General features: G+C 47.3%; 2 long non-coding RNA genes across 5 annotated transcripts; one reads left to right on the top strand and one right to left on the bottom strand.

The window, feature by feature from the left end:
- The first annotated feature begins 76 nt into the window (after positions 1–76).
- On the top strand, positions 77–17,742 carry LOC136300633 (uncharacterized). 4 transcript variants are annotated; one of them, XR_010723714.1, is made up of 5 exons: positions 77–667; positions 6,034–6,288; positions 12,513–12,720; positions 14,855–14,959; positions 15,095–17,742. It is a non-coding gene; the product is annotated as an uncharacterized lncRNA (long non-coding RNA). The 4 variants fall into 4 exon arrangements; XR_010723716.1 differs by having other exon boundaries at positions 78–667; positions 6,085–6,288; XR_010723713.1 differs by lacking the exon at positions 77–667 and having other exon boundaries at positions 5,881–6,288.
- LOC136300634 (uncharacterized) lies at positions 12,512–18,025 on the bottom strand. The gene is made up of 2 exons (XR_010723717.1): positions 17,822–18,025; positions 12,512–15,133 (listed from the first exon to the last, which is right to left on the bottom strand). It is a non-coding gene; the product is annotated as an uncharacterized lncRNA (long non-coding RNA).
- Between the last annotated feature and the right edge of the window lie 159 nt (positions 18,026–18,184).

Raw genomic sequence — 18,184 nt, 5'->3', positions numbered from 1 at the left:
TGGCCCGTGAGGTGACGGCTCCGGCTGTACCAGGGGAAGCTTTCCACGGGCCGAGATAACGCGCGGACCGCGTTCCCGCAGTCCGCCCCCACCTCCGCGGCCTCGCCTCGCCCGGCTCCTTCCTCCTTCTCCCGCGTTTGCCCTCAGGTTCCTGCAGTTTCCTTCCTTTCCCCTCCTTTCCCCTCCTTTTCCTTCGTTCTCCTTCATTTTTCCCTCCTTTCCGCTCCTTTCCCCTCCTTTTCCCTCCTTTTCCCTCCTTTTCCCTCCTTCCCCTCCTTTTCCCTCCTTTTCCTTCATTTTGCTTCATTTTTCTTAATTTCCTCCTCATTTTCCTTCATTTTCCCTCCTTTCCCCTCCTTTTCCTTCATTTTTCCTCCTTTCCCCTCCTTTTCCCTCCTTTTCCCACCTTTTCCCTCCTTTTCCCTCCTTTTCCCTCCTTTCCCCTCCTTTCCCCTCCTTTCCCCTCCTTTTCCCTCCTTTCCCCTCCTTTTCCCTCCTTTTCCCTCCTTTTCCCTCCTTTTCCCTCCTTTTCCCTCCTTTCCCCTCCTTTTCCCTCCTTTTCCCTCCTTTTCCCTCCTTTTCCCTCCTTTTTCCCCGTTTGGGATGAGGATTTTGGCCTCTTCTCCTCCGCTTTTGCTGGAGTTGAAAGGACGAAGAGGAGCCACAAGTAAGTGTTGGACTTTATCCCCTCCTAAGGAATTTACTGTCGTGATTTTTTTTTTTCCTGAGGGATTCTTGGATCGGGATCTTTTTCTCTTTTTTTTTTTTTTTTATAGGAGGAAAAAAAAAAAAAAAAAAAAAAAAAAAAAAAAAAAAAAAGGAGGAAAAAAATTCCTGGATTCACTCAGGGGGTGAATTCTCAGGGAAATTTCTCGAGGCGTGAATTAGGGACAAAGTGATTCCAGGAGGCATTTCCGGGTGATTCCCGAAAAAAATTCCCACTGGAAAATAAAAGGATCAATCACTAATTCCTTCATTTTTGGGGGAATCCTGGGGATCTGTTTTGGCCGGTGGTGCCTGGGATGGAAATTCCCACTGGAAAATAAAAGGATCAATCACTAATTCCTTCATTTTTGGGGGAATCCTGGGGATCTGTTTTGGCCGGTGGTGCCTGGGATCACACCCGGGATGTTTTGGAATGTTGGGATATTCCCGGTTTTATCCCAGAGCTGCCGTGAAGGGTCAGCAGCGGGAAATCAGGGATTCACCCCTCGGAGCAATCCCAAATCCCTGCTCTTCCCAAAGCTTCCCAATTGTGGCTGGAGAGAGGGAATCTGATTGAAATCTTGGAATTTTGGGGATTGCTTTGAATGCGGCCTTTGCTGAAAGCCCGGGGATGGAAATCGATTAATATTGTTATCGTTAATAATAATAATAACGATTAATTATTGTGGGGTCTGGCAGCATTGAGTGTCCCTGAAATCGTCCTAAAGTCTCTAGAGTTATCCAGAGGTTCCCTAAAATCCTTCAAAGATCCCGAAAATCACCCGAAAATCCCGAAAACCATCCAAGGAGTCCTGGAACAATCCGGAGGCCCCGGAAATTATCCAGAGGCTGCTAAAACCATCCAAAAACCCTTAAAGTCACCCAAAAATCCCTCAAAGCCTTCTGAAAATCCCCCAAATCCTCCAGAACTCCCGAGAACCATCCAAAGGTCCCCAAAATCCCCCAAATCCTCCCCAAAATCCCCCAAATCCTCCCGAAAATCCCCCAAATCCTCCAGAACTCCCGAGAACCATCCAAAGGTCCCAAAAATCCCCCAAATCCTCCCGAAAATCCCCCAAATCCTCCCGAAAATCCCCCAAATCCTCCAGAACTCCTGAGAACCATCCAAAGATCCCAAAAATCCCCCAAATCCTCCCGAAAATCCCCCAAATCCTCCCGAAAATCCCCCAAATCCTCCAGAACTCCCGAGAACCATCCAAAGGTCCCAAAAATCCCCCAAATCCTCCCAAAAATCCCCCAAATCCTCCCGAAAATCCCCCAAATCCTCCAGAACTCCTGAGAACCATCCAAAGATCCCAAAAATCCCCCAAATCCTCCCGAAAATCCCCCAAATCCTCCCGAAAATCCCCCAAATCCTCCAGAACTCCCGAGAACCATCCGAAGGTCCCAAAAATCCTCCAAAAATGCCCCAAATCCTCCCGAAAATCCCCCAGAGAATCCTCCCCAAATCCCCGAACTGCTCAGCCTGGATGTGGCTCCAGGCCTTGGCCCCGGTCATTTATCCACTGGGATAAGGAATCCCGGGTTTCTCTGGGAATTTCGGGATAAGGAATCCCGGGTTTCTTTGGGAATTTCAGGATAAGGAATCCCGGGTTTCTCTGGGATCCCGGGATAAGGAATCCCGGCTTTCTCTGGGATCCCGGGATAAGGAATCCCGGCTTTCTCTGGGATCCCGGGATAAGGAATCCCGGGTTTCTCTGGGAATTTCAGGATAAGGAATCCCGGGTTTCTCTGGGATCCCGGGATAAGGAATCCCGGGTTTCTCTGGGAATCCCGGGATAAGGAATCCCGGGTTTCTCTGGGAATTTCGGGATAAGGAATCCCGGGTTTCTCTGGGATCCCGGGATAAGGAATCCCGGATTTCTTTGGGAATTTCAGGATAAGGAATCCCGGGTTTCTCTGGGATCCCGGGATAAGGAATCCCGCCTTTCTCTGGGATCCCGGGATAAGGAATCCCGGCTTTCTCTGGGATCCCGGGATAAGGAATCCCGGATTTCTTTGGGAATTTCAGGATAAGGAATCCCGTGTTTCTCTGGGAATCCCGGGATAAGGAATCCCGTGTTTCTCTGGGAATCCCGGGATAAGGAATCCCGGCTTTCTCTGGGATCCCGGGATAAGGAATCCCGGGTTTCTCTGGGAATCCCGGGATAAGGAATCCCGGCTTTCTCTGGGATCCCGGGATAAGGAATCCCGGGTTTCTCTGGGATCCCGGGATAAGGAATCCCGCCTTTCTCTGGGATCCCGGGATAAAAGAGCCCCGCCCGGCGTTCTCGGGCCGCGGGCCAAGTTGATTTCTTTCCCCGGCCCAAACCGCCGCTGGCTCCGGCTCCCGGGGAGTTTCCTGCTGGAACCGGGGAAACCGGCGCCTTCCTGGCGCTGGATCCGGGATCTCCCCGTCCTTCCGGGATCTCAGTTTTGTTCCCATTGAAATTTCCGAGGGGGAGGGGGAAAAAAAGGAGGAAAACCCGCGGATTTTTCTCTGGATTTTGGGATCTGTTTCCCTCGGGATTCTGATCCCGTTCCAGACAAACCAAAACAAAAACCCGCTCCCACCTCCAGCGGCCGAACACCCGGAATTTCTTTTGGCCGTCACTTGTTTGGTTTCTGAAGAGATCGAGATCTATTTAAATATTTATTTACAAACAAATCATTTTAAAATTTTATTTCTAAATAATAAAAAAGTTTAAATTTTTAATAAATAAGCCTTTCTTCAGCGCGGGGGAAATCGGGCTCAGTTCACCCTCCGAGCCCCCTCCCGCCTTCCCTCCTGCGGGCGGAACGAGGATCCGTGGCCTCGTCATTCCAAGGATCCTCCTTTCCCCGGGATTTTTGGGATGAGAGGCGCGGGAGGCTCGGGCCATCGGGGCTGGTGGCGGTTTTGGTTTTCCCCCTTTTGTTTGAACTCCGTGACTCAAACCTGGGACAAATCCAAGGCAAACAGAAGGTGCAGGAGCGGGTTTAACTCCTCCACGTCCGCGATTCAGGGACCGGGAAAAATAACAAAAACAAACCCCAAAATTCCTCCCGGCGCTGTAAAATCCCGATTTTTCCCAGGTTTTTGGGGGGTTTAACCCCCTCTCCGGGTTGGTGGGAGGGGAGAATTCCCGATTTTCCGCCGGTTTGGGGTCGGTAAATCCGCCCCTCCTGCCGAGCTTTTCTGGGAATGGGGTTTTTAGGATGGAACGGGATATTTGGGGAGGGGGTTTTTTGGGATTCAGCCGTAGCTTTGGGCCGGATCTGGAGCCGTGGGATGGGGGGGGGGGATCATTCCTGTAATTCCTGAAAATTCCTGAAAAATCCGGGAAATTCCTGGTGATTCCTGATCAATCCTGCAGTGGGATACAGATGTAAGGGATGAAAAAGAAGATTTGGGAATGGGCTTGAGGCTTGGGGTGAGAATTCCTGATCGTTCCCGGTAATTCCTGATCATTCCCGAGAATTCCTGGTCGTTCCTGATCATTCCCGAGAATTCCTGGTCGTTCCTGATCATTCCTGTCACGGGGTGGACTTGGAAAGGATGGAAGAGAAAATCTTGGAATGGTTTTGAGGCTTGGGGTGAGGATTCCTGACAATCCCTGGTAATTCCTGACAATCCCTGGTAATTCCTGACAATTCCTGCTCATTCCTGCCGCGGGACGGAATTTGACAGGATGAAATAGAAAATCCGGGAATGCTTTTGGGAACATCTGGGAAAGGGCAGCTCAACCTGGATCCAGCTTGGAAAAACCTTTGGGAATATTTGGGACGGGGGAGACGCCGATTTCAAGGCGGAGCTCTGGAAATTCGGGAATTTTTTCAACCCCTCGGCTCCATTTTCATGGAATTTCGCTTCCTCTGCTTTCTGCTTATCCCAAAGATAATTATGCAGGAAAGAAACAATTCCCAAATCCCGAATCCCAACCCAAACCCGCCCTCATCCCGGGATTTTTTTAATTGAGCAATGAATTTTATCTGCCTGGAAAACCCCGGGACAAAGAAATCCAACGTTTTGATTCCCAATCCAAAGCCCCAAACCTCCACCTTTCCTTCCTTTTCCCGGGATTTTTTCCCTCACTTTTGGGAAGCAATCAGCGGCTGCACTAATTAACGTCGGAAATGGGTTTTGCATAATTAAATATTCACGAGGGCAGCACGTGGCCAAAACCATAAAAATGAAGCGGCAGCTGCCGGGGTCGAGCGGTTTGTAGGCAAAAAAAAAAAAAAGGTGGATTTGGATAATTTTTGCCTGGAATTCCGACTCCCCGCCGGGATTCCGGCGGCCCTGAGTTCCTTTGCATGCGAGACGGGCACGGGGAGGTTTGGTCGGGATATTCAAACGATCCCAGGGAAATATCGGGATGAATCCTCCGGGCCTTTAAGGAAAAAATGGGATTCACGGAAGGAATAAAATGGGAAAGCCCTCTGGAATTCCGGGCAGCTCAGTCCTGGGGGTTCTCCTCCTGTTCCCTCTGGTTTTCCTTTCCCAGATCCTTCAAATTCCCAGATATTTGTTTGGAATGCACAGATGATCCCAGGGGAAATATCGGGATGAATCCTCCGGGGCTTTAAGGAAAAAATGGGATTTATGGAAGGAATAAAGTGGGAAATCCCTCTGGAATTCCGGGCAGCTCAGTCCTGGGGGTTCTCCTCCTGTTCCCTCTGGTTTTCCTTTCCCAGATCCTTCAAATTCCCAGATATTTGTTTGGAATGCACAGATGATCCCAGGGAAATATCGGGATGAATCCTCCGGGCCTTTAAGGACAAAATGGGATTTACGGAAGGAATAAAATGGGAAATCCCTCTGGAATTCCGGGCGGCTCAGTCCCGGGGGTTTTCCTGCCACTGTGATGTCACAGCGAGGTCACTGTGAGGTCACAATGATGATGTCACAGTGACGTCACAGCGATGTCACAACGGTCTCGGGGGGGTCAGTGGTGTCACAGCAATGTCACGGTGATGTCACGGCATCATCACAGAGGGGTCACAGTGATGTCATAGCACCGTCAGAGTGACGTCATAGCACCGTCACAGTGACATCACAGAGGGTCACAGCGAAGTCATAGTGGGGGTCATAGTGACGTCACAGAGGGGTCACACTGATGTCATACTGGGGATCACAATGATGTCACAGCGCTGTCACAGTGATGTCATTGTGCTGTCGCAGTGACGTCACAGATGGGTCACGTTGATGTCATACTGGGGATCACAATGATGTCACAGCGCTGTCACAGTAACGTCCCCGCGGTGTCACGCCGCTGTCACTGTCCCACCCCAACGGTGAGAGGATCCAGGGATCGTTCGGGATCTGAGCCCTTCCCCACCCCACAGGTGAGAGGATCCAGGGATCGTTCGGGATCTGAGCCCTTCCCCACCCCACAGGTGAGAGGATCCAGGGATCATTCGGGATCTGAGCCCTTCCCCACCCCAATGGTGAGAGGATCCAGGGATCGTTTGGGATCTGAGCCCTTCCCCACCCCACAGGTGAGAGGATCCAGGGATCATTCGGGATCTGAGCCCTTCCCCACCCCACAGGTGAGAGGATCCAGGGATCGTTCGGGATCTGAGCCCTTCCCCACCCCACAGGTGAGAGGATCCAGGGATCATTCGGGATCTGAGCCCTTCCCCACCCCCCAGGTGAGAGGATCCAGGGATCGTTTGGTGCATTGGGGGTTTTCAGGGATCTTTCCCAACCCCTGCAAATGTTTTTCCAGCCCTAAAAACTCCTCACAAATAAATCCCCAAATCCCCCAAATTTGCCGAAAATCCCCCCCCCAATAGTTGATAAACATCGGATACTTTATCCATAAATACAAATGTTTGATAAATGATTGGTAAATTATTGGTGAGTGTTGGATAAATCCTTGCAGCCCGGGCGCTTTTCCCTGCTCCTTTCCCTGCTGCTTTTGCCAGTTTTTTCTGACAATTTCATTCCCTTTTTATTCCTTTTTTTTATTCCTTGGAAAAACCTTTTTTTCCCCTCCTTTTTCTTTTTGTTTTTATTGTTTTCCCTCCTCCTTTCCCTGATGGTTTTATCAATTTTTCCAAAGGTTTTCATTCCAATTTTATTCCTTTTCTCCCTTAGAAAAACCTTTTTTTCCTCCTTTTTTTCCCCCTTTCTTTTCCCTCCTCCTTTCCCTGCTGCTTTCATCACATGAATCCCTCCGCGAAATCCCACGGATTTAACATTCCAAGGGAATTCCCGAGGGAATTCCGACCTGCGGGGATTCATTGGTTTCCCTCAACGCCCCCCAAAAATAAAAATAAACTAAAAATAAAATCCTCCCCAAACCGGAGCTCCAAGCTGGAATTTCCATCAGGAAACCTCGGAATTTCCATCAGGGAACCTCGGAATTTGCATCAATTCCATCCTCAGTGCGGTAAAACCTGGCCTGGGCCCCTCTTTTCCTTCCAATCCCTTTGGGATTTGCATGGAAAATCCCCAACATTTGTTTCCAGGTGGCTCCGACCCCCTTTTAAAATCCCGTATTTAAATAGGGATGGAAATTCAGGGGGAAAAAACCAAAATATTCCCTGGAGGAAAAATTCCCTGCCTGGGTGGGTTCCCCCTGTTCCAGCAGATTTATGGGATCCACAAAAGATTCCAGCAGATTTAGGGGATTGGGGAGGGATTGAGAGGGAAGGAAATTTCATCCTGAATTTTTGGGGGTCACGTTAAAGGGAAATTCAGATCAAACTCCGTGGGGAAAAAAAACTTTGGGAATTTTTGGCTCCTGCCCCAAAACTGGGCTGGAAATCCCTGAGAATTCCCAATTTAATCCCTCCTGGGGTGGGATCCATGGAATTGGGCAAATTTGGGCTGGAATTGTGAGAGTTCTGAGGGATATCCCTGAGAATTCCCACTTTAAACCCTCCTGGACTGGGATCCATGGAATTGGGCAGGAATTGTCCAAGCTCTTTGGGATATCCCTGAGAATTCCCAATTTAAACCTCCTGGACTGGGATCCATGGAATTGGGCAGGAATTGTGCAAGTTCTTTGGGATATCCCTGAGAATTCCCAATTTAAACCCTCCTGGGGTGGGATCCATGGAATTGGGCAGGAATTGTCCAAGTTCTCTGGGATATCCCTGAGAATTCCCACTTTAATCCTCCTGGACTGAGAAGGAATTGGGCAAATTCGGTCTACAGCAAGTGGGATTTCCAACCGTTCCCTCCCTCATTTGAGGTTTTCCAGAGGATATTTGGGAATTTCACCTCCCTTTTCTTGACTTACCATCAAACCTCTCCAACTGGGCCGCGGGAATTTCAGTTTTCCCCCATTTCCTCCCTGCTTGGAGGTGTTCCGGAGGGTTTGGCGTTGGATATTCGGGAATTCCGCCGAGGGGGTTTCTTTGCCCTCCTGGGTGGGGGGTTGGGGCAGGAAAGTCGGGAGCTGCCGGGACAGGCCGGGGAGGAAGGGAAGGAGCGCGGGGAGCTCTCCCTGCGCGTGACTCAGAGCCGGGCCCAGCCCGGGCCGGGGACAAATCCGGCTGCTGGCCCCGCTCCGGAGGGAGCTGCCCCGGGAGCCGCTGTCGCGCCATTCCCGGGGGAGCCGGGGACAAATCCGGGACAGATCCTTCCCTGGGACACTGAGAAATCCCTGGGATGGAATTGCCAGGGAAGCTCTGGGTGCCAGGGATGAGAAATCCGGGACAGATCCTTCCCTGGGACACTGAGAAATCCCTGGGGTGGAATTCCCAGGGAAGCTCTGGGTGCCAGGGATGAGAAATCCGGGAGAAATCCTTCCCTGGGACACTGAGAAATCCCTGGGACGGAATTCCCAGGGAAGCTCTGGGTGCCAGGGATGAGAAATTCGGGAGAAATCCTTCCCTGGGACACTGAGAAATCCCTGGGACGGAATTCCCAGGGAAGCTCTGGGTGCCAGGGAGAAGAGCTGCTCCTTGTGGATCAGAAATCCGGGAGAAATTATTCCTTGATTCACTCCACTCGACTGCCCCAGGAGGAGACAAAGGCAGGGCAAGGCTGGCCTGGAAAATCCAGGATAAACTGAAACCCATCTGGGATGAAATCTGCTTTTTTCCTCCATCCACCTGCCCCAGGAGGAGACAAAAACCAGGGAAAGTCTGGCCTGGAAAACCTGGGATCAGGCGGAAACTAATCTGGGATGAAATCTGCTTTTTTCCTCCATCCAGCTGCCCCAGGAGGAGACAAAAACCAGGGAAAGGCTGGCCTGGAAAACCTGGGATCAGGTGGAAACTAATCTGGGATGAAATTTGGTTTTCTGCTCCATCCACCTGCCCCAGGAGGAGACAAAAACCAGGGAAAGGCTGGCCTGGAAAACCTGGGATCAGGTGGAAACTAATCTGGGATGAAATTTGGTTTTCTGCTCCATCCAGCTGCCCCAGGAGGAGACAAAGGCAGGGCAAGGCTGGCCTGGAAAACCTGGGATCAGGTGGAAACTAATCTGGGATGAAATTTGGTTTTCTGCTCCATCCAGCTGCCCCAGGAGGAGACAAAGGCAGGGCAAGGCTGGCCTGGAAAACCTGGGATCAGGCGGAAACTAATCTGGGATGAAATTTGGTTTTTTCCTCCATCCAGCTGCCCCAGGAGGAGACAAAGGCAGGGCAAGGCCGGCCCCACAACTCCCTGAAAACCAATCTGGAAACCGCCCCTGAGCCCGGCCCGGCTGCTGGCAGCCCGAGCTCTGGCTGGGAAATCTTCCCCCTGTAAAGATGAAAGCCTTTGCTCCTTTCATTTCTTTATTTATTTTTCTTCCCTTTTTTTTTTTTTCCCTTTTTTCTTTTCACTCCCCTTTGTCCTGGGCGATCAGGCAGGGAAGGAGTGGCGGGAGGAAAGGGCAGGAACGGCCGGAATTCTCGGGAAGGAGGGGATGTGCCGCCTTCTGCCAGCCTCAGGGACAGCTTGGGAACTGGAGCCGCAAAACTCCGGGCTCAGGCCGAGGATTTCAGTCGGATTCTCACAGTTCTGTGCTGTTGATTCCAAGTTTATTTTTTTTTTAAATTGGATTCTCAAAATTCTGAGCCCAAAGTCCCAAGGAAGGTTTTGAAGTCAGATTCTCATGTTTTTAAACTGGATTTTAAACTGGATTCTCAGAATTCTCTGCTGAGTCCGAGGTCTCAAGGAGGGATTTTTAAGCTGATTTTTCAAAATTCTGAGCCCAAGGTCCCAAGGAAGGGTTTTTAAATCGGATTCTCACAATTCTGTGCTGCTCATTCCAAGGGGTTTTTAAATCGGATTCTCACAATTCCGTGCTGTTCATTCCAAGGGGTTTTAATCAAATTCTCACAATTCTGTGCTGTTCATTCCACGGGATTTTAAATCGGATTCTCACAATTCCGTGCTGCTCATTCCACGGGGTTTTAAATCGGATTCTCACAACTCTGGGCTGAACCGAAGGTCTCAAGGAAGAGTTTTAACCCAGATCCTCAAAATTCTTCAAGGTTTTTAAAAAGACCTTTACGGGCTTTTTTTCCCCGAGATTTTGAGGTTTCTTTAAAAGATTTTCAAAGGTTTTTCCAAGGAGTTTAAAGTTTTTTCTAAAGATTTGAAAGTTGTTCCAAATATTGGGGATTGTCATCCAGCGGGAATGTTCCGTGGGGTTGGTGGGGTGGGGAATGTTTGGGATTTTCCTCCGACGGGAATGTTCTCTGGGAATCGGCTCTGGGAATGTTCTCCAGGGGTTGATGGAGTAGAGAATATTTGGGATTATCCCCAAGCGGGAATGTTCTCTGGGAATCTTCTCTGGGACTGGTGGAGTAGAGAATATTTGGGATTATCCTCAAATGGGAATGTGCTCTGGGAATGTTCCCTGGGAATGTTCTTTGGCATTGACGGGGCAGAGAATATTTAGGATTATCCCCAAACAGGAATGTGGGAATGTTCTTTGGGGTCGGTGCGGTAGAGAATATTTGGGATTTTCCTCAAATGGGAATGTTCCCTGGGAATGTTCTCTGGGAATATTCTCTGGGAACGTTCTCTAGGAACGTCCTCTGGGCATGTCCCGCCCGTGCCGCCGAAGGGCTCCAGGCAGGAACGCGACCCCACCAACACAACCCCGTAATTCCAGGCCCACATTCCCTAAAATCCCGTGGCTGGAGCTCCTTCCAGGTACAAATCTGTGTCTGGGGGGGGAAGGAGCAGCTCAGGGGCTCAGCTGGAGCAGCTCAACCCAACCCAAGCCCTCCGAGCCACCCCAGGGAGCTCCGGAGTCTCCCGCAGGAGAAGCCGCGTCCCGGGGGGGTTGGGAGCCAATTAAGGGATAATTGGAGCCGGGAGCTGCATCTTCCCTGGGAAATCCGAGAGTTCCCTCCACACCAAGGGGAAAACAGTCGGTGGTTTGGTTTTCGCGGCGCTCAGGGGAATCTTCCAACGTCTCTGGAAAGGGATGAGTCCTGATTTTGGGAGGTTCAGGAAGCCACATTCCCATTTTTAACCGTTCTTCCATCTGGGGAGCCCTGATTTTGGAAGGTTCAGGAAGCCACATTCCCATTTTTAACCATTTTTCCATTTGGTGAGTCCTGATTTTGGGAGGTTCAGGAAGCCACATTCCCATTTTTAACCGTTCTTCCATTTGGGGAGTCCTGATTTTGGGAGGTTCAGGAAGCCACATTCCCATTTTTAACCGTTCTTCCATTTGGTGAGCCCTGATTTTGGGAGGTTCAGGAAGCCACATTCCCATTTTTAACAGTTCTCCCATTTGGGGAGTCCTGATTTTGGGAGGTTCAGGAAGCCACATTCCCATTTTTAACCGTTCTTCCATTTGGTGAGCCCTGATTTTGGGAGGTTCAGGAAGCCACATTCCCATTTTTAACAGTTCTCCCATTTGGGGAGTCCTGATTTTGGGAGGTTCAGGAAGCCACATTCCCATTTTTAACCGTTCTTCCATTTGGGGAGCCCTGATTTTGGAAGGTTCAGGAAGCCACATTCCCATTTTTAACCGTTCTTCCATTTGGGGAGTCCTGTTTTTGGAAGGTTCAGGAAGCCACATTCCCATTTTTAACCGTTCTTTCACTTGGTGAGTCCTGATTTTTCATGGAGATTTGGAAGCCCTCAGCTTTAACTTTCAAACATTTCTTTATTTGAAATACTTTCATTTTAAGTATTTTTTATTTTAACTGCTCTTATTTCAAATTGCTTTTTTTATTTTAAATGAGGAGAGCTCAGAGCCCTTCCAGGGCCTAAAGGAGCTCCAGGAGAAGGATTTGAGACAAGAAATGGAGGGACAGGACCCAGGGGATGGATTTGGGCTGGCTAAGGTCAGGTTGAGGTGGGAATTGGGAGGAAACCTTTCCCTGCGGGGGCACTGAGGAGGACGATCCGTGTCCACCCCATCCCTGGCTCCCCCGGGGTCACGGCAGGTCCCTGCCCTCCGCCTGGCCTGACCCTGCGCCTCCAACGTCCCTCGTTCCACCCCAGGCCACCCCTCCTCCTCCTCCTCCTCCTCGTCGTCCTCGGCGCTCCGGCAATAACCCGGCCTTTGTTAGGCCGGGCCCAACCCCGGCTGCTCCCAGGGCGGCGTTGGTGCCGCTCCCAAGGCCAGGACACACCTGTTGGGGCCGGGAGCAGCGGGATTGGCTGCGCCAGGAGTGCACCTGCGCAGGGAGGGCTGAGAGGCTCCATGTAAGAGGAGCCTTGGCCTCGCTCGCCAGCCCTCCTCAACTCCAGCTCCACCACGCAGCTCCTGCGAGGCTCCGCGCTCGGCCCGGCCTTGCCCGGCCTTGCCTTTCTCTTTTGCTTTCTTTCTTTTTGGTTTGTTTTTTTTTTGGCTTTTTTTTTTTTTCTTGTTTTAAGCTCAGCTTAACGAGGTGTAGCCGTGTTGTTTTTCCAGGTCTGCCTCGGCGTCGGTTTTTCCCCCCCCCTCCTCGGGAAATCCAAGGTCGCCTTCACCGGGATGCGGAAGAAGGAAAAAAAAAACCTCTCCTGGCCGCTCCTTCGTCCTCCCAACCTTTTCCTTGCTCACCTGGAGGCTGATCTGGCTTCGGGAGAAGTTCCTTCGTGCTTCTCGGCACTGAAGTTTTTTTTTCGTGCCGGTCCTGGTAAGATCCAAAAAAGTATCCAGGGGAAAAAAAAAAAAAAAAAAAAAGAAAACAATGACAAAAAAAAAAAAGGGATTTGCGGAGCGCGAAAAAATAACGTGACTTCTCGAAGGCTTTTCCTTCCTTTTCCATGGATATTCCCTCTCTCCACTTCACTTTCTCTGGGATTCTGCCCTTTTTTCTCTTCCTCCTTCTCCCTCCAGATCCAAAATATCCAGGGGAAAAAAACAACAAAAAAAGGGAATTACGGAACGCCAAAAAACCGACTTCTCGAAGTCTTTTCCTACTTTTCCATGGATATTCCCTCTCTCCACTTCACTTTCTCTGGGATTCCGCCCTCTTTTTCTCTTCCTCCTTCTCCCCCCAGGTGGATTGGAGAGGAGGAGGGTTTTTTTTTTTTTGTTGTTGGACAGATCAGGTTTTGTGTGCTCCGTGCGCTGGGGGAGGGGGAGGGCAGCGCATGAATCCAAACGTTCATTTTACAACCAGTCCGACCAGTCAGGGCAGATCCGAGGGCTCGGAAAAAAGGAGGGGGAAAAGCTGCTCTCGGCCAGGTGTCACGGAGAGCTCAGGGAGAAGGAGGAGGCGTTGGAAAATCGGGGGGAAACTGGACGAAAATTGGATGAAAATCGGATGAAGGGCGATAGGAAACGAGGATGGGATTGGAAGGGTCGTCCAGTATTTCTGGGCTTTGGAATATTTTGGATTTACGGGAGGATTTCCTGGTTTTGGGAGTAAAGGTGAGGATCGGAAAGCTGAGTTTGCTGCTGGGTCTGAAATAAACCGGGAATGTTGGGGAAATCCGAGTGAAATCGATAGGAAACGAGCATGGGATTGGAAGGCTCTTCCAACATTTCTGGGTTTTGGAATATTTGGATTTACGGGAGGATTTCCTGGTTTTCGACTCAAAGTGAGGATTGGAAATCCGAGTTTGCTGCTGGTTCTGAAATAAACCGGGAATGTTGGGGAAATCCGAACGAAATCGATAGGAAACGAGCATGGGATTGGAAGGGGTTCGTCCAGTCTTTGTGGGCTTTGGAATATTTTGGATTTCAGGGAGGATTTCCTGGTTTGGGGAGTAAAGGTGAGGATCGCAAATCCGAGTTTGCTGCCGGCTCTGAAGCGAAAAGGAATATTGGGGAAATCCGAGTAAATCAGGGTAAAATCCATAGGAAACGAGAAGGGGATTGAAGGGGCTCTTCCAACGTTTCTGGTTTTTGGGATTTGAGGGAGGATTTCCTTGTTTGCGACTCGAAGGGAGGATCGGAAATCCGAGTTTGCTGCCGGCTCTGAAATGGAACTACAGTATTGGGGAAATCTGAATAAATCTGACTGAAATCGACCTCAAACGAGCATGGGACTGGAAGGGGCTCTTCCGGTATTTGTGGCTTTGGGGATATTTGGATTTACGGGAGGATTTCCTGGTTTTCCACTCCGAGGGAGGATTGAAAATCTGAGTTTGCTGCTGGCTCTGAAATAGAAATGAATCTTGGGAAATTCTGATTAAATCCAAATAATGTTGATACGAAACGAGCATGAGATGAGAGGGGGTTCTTCCAGTGTTTCTGGGGTTTGGAATATTTGGATTTCAGGGAGGATTTCCTGGTTTCCGACTCCAAGAGGGGGTTGGAAATCCGAGGTTGGGGCTGGCTCTGAAGTAAGTAGAAATATTGGGAAAATCTGATGAAATCCAAATGAAATTGATACAAAAGTGAAGGGGGTTTCCCAATATTTCTGGATTTTTGGATTTCAGGGAGGATTTCCTGGTTTCCGACTCCAAGTGAGGGTTGGGAATCCGACTTTGCTGCCGGCTCTGAAATAAAAAGGAATATTGGGGGAATCTGATTAAATCCGCATAAAATCGATGGAGGATGAGCAGAAAATCGGCTTTTATATTGGCTTTTCCAATATTTCCGGAGTTTTGGATTTAGGGGAGGATTTCCCGGGTTGGGGAGCAAAGGCGAGGGTTGGAAATCCGAGTTCGCTGCTGCCTCCGAGTAACGATTGCCACGTTTTAATTACGTATTTAATTACCCGGCTTTTCTAATGAGCTTTCCTCACCCCATCCTCAATTTCTCTTTTTTTTTTTTTTTTTCCCTCCTCTCCTGACCTGAATCCATTCCCGGGATAAAAGCAGTGAAAGGAACAGATTGGGAATAAGAAAAAAATCGGGAATTTTTGGGTTGGATGCGAAGGAAAATCCGTCGGTTTCCGCTCGCGGCACGAGGAGCCATTTTGGGTTGGTTTTGTTGATTCTTTTTTCTCACCTTGAGGCTTTTTCTTTTTCTTTTTCTTTTTCTTTTTCTTTTTTTTTTGGTTCTTTTCGGTGCTTGAAAAAAATCCAAAAATATTTCAATTTTGTCTTCATTCCCAGCGCTGGATCCAGCCGGGATCGGCTTGTCCCGGTTTTTTCCTGAATTTTGGAGAGTTGGGAGGAAGGAGAAGGTAAAATAAATTTGAGTTTATTTCAGTTTCCCTTTTTTCCTGGAGTTTTTTTTTCTCCTTTCCCCCCCTTTTTTTTTTTCCTGCCGCTTTTCCAAGATTTTTCCTAAAACAAAAGAAAAAAATTTATTCTTTTCCCTCTTTTTGCCCAACATGTCCATAAAAAAAGTGGGAAAAAAAGGGAATTTTGAGGGATTTGGTTTTTTTTTCCTTTTTGTCCTTGACTTTTTTTCCTCATTTTCCCATTTTTTTTCTGTCACTTTTCCACGTCCTTGCCTAAAACAAAAACAACAAAAAAAATTTATTTATTTCCCCCTTTTTGCCCAACCTGCCCCAAAAAATTGGGAATTTTGGGATCGTTTGGGGAAATTTTTTTTGGTTTTTTGCAGTTTTTCTTTTGTTTTATTGTGGTTTTTGGCAGGTTTTTTTTGTTATTTTGGGGATTTTTTTTCGGTGGTTTTTGGTGGTTGGATTTGGGAATTTTTTGGTGTTTCTTGACTTTTTCGGGAGTTTTTCTCATTCTCGTTGGGTTTTAGGGAGTTTTTGCCGCTTTTTTGTAGTTTTTTGGGCAGTTTCTTCTCGTTATTTCAGGATTTGTTGGTGATTTTTGGTTGTCGTTGAATTTGGGGGAATTTGGGGTATTTTTTGCTTGTTTGGGGGATTTTTAGGAGCTTTTTGGTTGTTGGCTCTGGGAATTTTTTGCTGTTTCTTGACTTTTTGGGGAGTTTTTCCTCATTATTATCGGGTTTAACGGAGTTTTTTTGTTGCTTTTTTTGTATTTTTTGCCAATTTTTTATTATTATTTCAGGGGGGGGTTGGTATTTTTTTTGGTTTTTGTTGAATTTTGGGGAATTGTTTTTGGTGTTTCTTGAGGGTTTTTTGGAGGCTTTGGTGGAGGTTTCTCCGAGTTCAGATTCCCCTGATGGATTAAACCTTGAGTTTATTCCAGGCAGGAATAAATCACCGAAACAGCGGGATGAAATTCTGAGAAACTGGGTCTGGACTGGTTTTGAACTGGTTTTAAGTGGTTGTGAACTGGTTTTAATGGATTTGGAACTGGATTTGTCTGGTTTTTAATTGATTTTGGTGGGTTTTCACTGGTTTTGAACAGCTTTAACTGGTTTTTACTGGGTTTTAAACTGGTTTTAAACTGGGTTTTACTGGATTTGAACTGGGTGTTTGGTTACTGGGTTTTTAACTGGCTTTTACTGGTTTTGAACTGGTTTTGAACTCATTTAAAATTTCTTTTCTGGGTTTTAACTGGTTTTAAACTGGTTTGAACTGGGTTTTTACTGGTTTTTAACTGGTTTTGGTGGGTTTGAACTGGTTTTAATGGGTTTTAACTGAGTTTTTTTAGTGAGTTTTTAACTGGGTGTTAACTGGGTGTTAACTGGGTTTTTAACTGGTTTTTTAACTGTTTTTTTACTGGGTTTTACTGAGTTTTGACTGTTTTGAACTGGTTTTGGTGGGTTTGAACTGGCGTTTAGCTGGCTTTGATGGGTCTGAACTGGTTTTGAACTGGTTTTTACTGGTTTGGAATTAGTTTTGATAATTTTTGATGCTCTCTTCCTGAGCTGTCCCAGTGTAAAACTCCACATTTTCCCCGGGATCAGATTTTTCCCTCTTGGTCCTTTTCCGCTTTGACCTCCCAATTTTAAAATCCATTTTTCCCAATTAAAACACCCATTTTTTCCCAAAAAAATCCCCTCCCCCCTTTTTTTTTGTATTATTCCTTTGAAAATCCCAACTTTGCAACCCTGAGCTCAAGAAAATCCATTTGGGAACAGAAAAACGGGATTTGTTTGGGAACGAGGAATGTGGGAGGTGGATTTTTAAAACGGATTTTGTTGGAAATAAAGGAATTCTTTTTCTTTATTGAAAAAAAAGAATTAATCTTTGCTAAAATCAATCACTGGGATTGATTTTTGAGCTCCAGATTCCACCAAAACCTCGACTTTTAAGGATAATTTAAAGGAATTTCGGTTTTTCCCTGAGTTTTTACAGCTGGAGAAGATTTCCTCAGTAATTAAGGATTGAATCATTTTGCTCTAATTCCAATTAAACATTGGGGTAATTTGGGGGAATTGTTTTCTTTATTATTATTATTAAATATTGGGGTATTTTGAGGAATTGTTTTCATTATTATTATTATTATTATTATTATTATTATTATTATTATTAAATACTGGAGTATTTGGGGGAATTGTTTTCTTTATTATTATTATTATTATTATTATTATGTCTCATAATTATCTCTATTATCATTTAAATATTACCATTATTCTTTCCATTGTCAATTATTCACCACTACCCTTATTAAATTTATTCGAATTTCATTTTTATTCCATTAGTTTTATTTTATTATTTTAATCCTGGGCTTGCTCATTAAACCGAGTCTAACAAAACCAGGTTTTAATCTCTAGAAAACCTCCACTTATTTTCTAGGCAGGGCTGGCTGTGAACACAGAATTTTTGGGGCGATTTCTCTCGATTTTTCACTGAAAAAAATAAAAAATCCCAATTAAAAAAAAAAAAAACATTCCCAGGTGATTTTTTTTTTCCCCCCCCAAATTTCTTCAATTTTTTTTTTTTTTTTTTTGCTCCAAAAAAAAAATATAAAATTCCAGTTTTGGAGCTTTTGACGTTGAGACGTCCTCACCATCTTACTGGGCAGCATTGGATGAATTCTGCCTCTCTAATACTGCCTGGTAATGATGATGATGGCGTTTCCTGCGCTCCGTGGGACGGCCCTTAATCCCGGCTCAGCAAATCCAGGTTTGGAGTTTTAATCCCGGCTCAGCAAATCCAGGTTTGGAGTTTTAATCCCGGCTCAGCAAATCCAGGTTTGGAGTTTCAATCCCAGCTCAACAAATCCAGGTTTGGAGTTTTAATCCCGACTGAACAAATCCAGGTTTGGAGTTTTAATCCCGACTGAACAAGTCCAGGTTTGGAGTTTTAATCCCGACTGAACAAATCCAGGTTTGGAGTTTTAATCCCGGCTCAACAAATCCAGGTTTGGAGT

This window comes from Chamaea fasciata, unplaced genomic scaffold (genome assembly GCF_029207755.1).
Source record: "Chamaea fasciata isolate MVZ Bird 193981 ecotype frontalis unplaced genomic scaffold, bChaFas1.0.hap1 SCAF_23, whole genome shotgun sequence".
Lineage (NCBI taxonomy): Eukaryota > Metazoa > Chordata > Aves > Passeriformes > Sylviidae > Chamaea > Chamaea fasciata.
The sequence above is the reverse complement of the archived record's forward strand: the minus strand, read 5'-3'. Positions and strand labels throughout refer to the sequence as shown.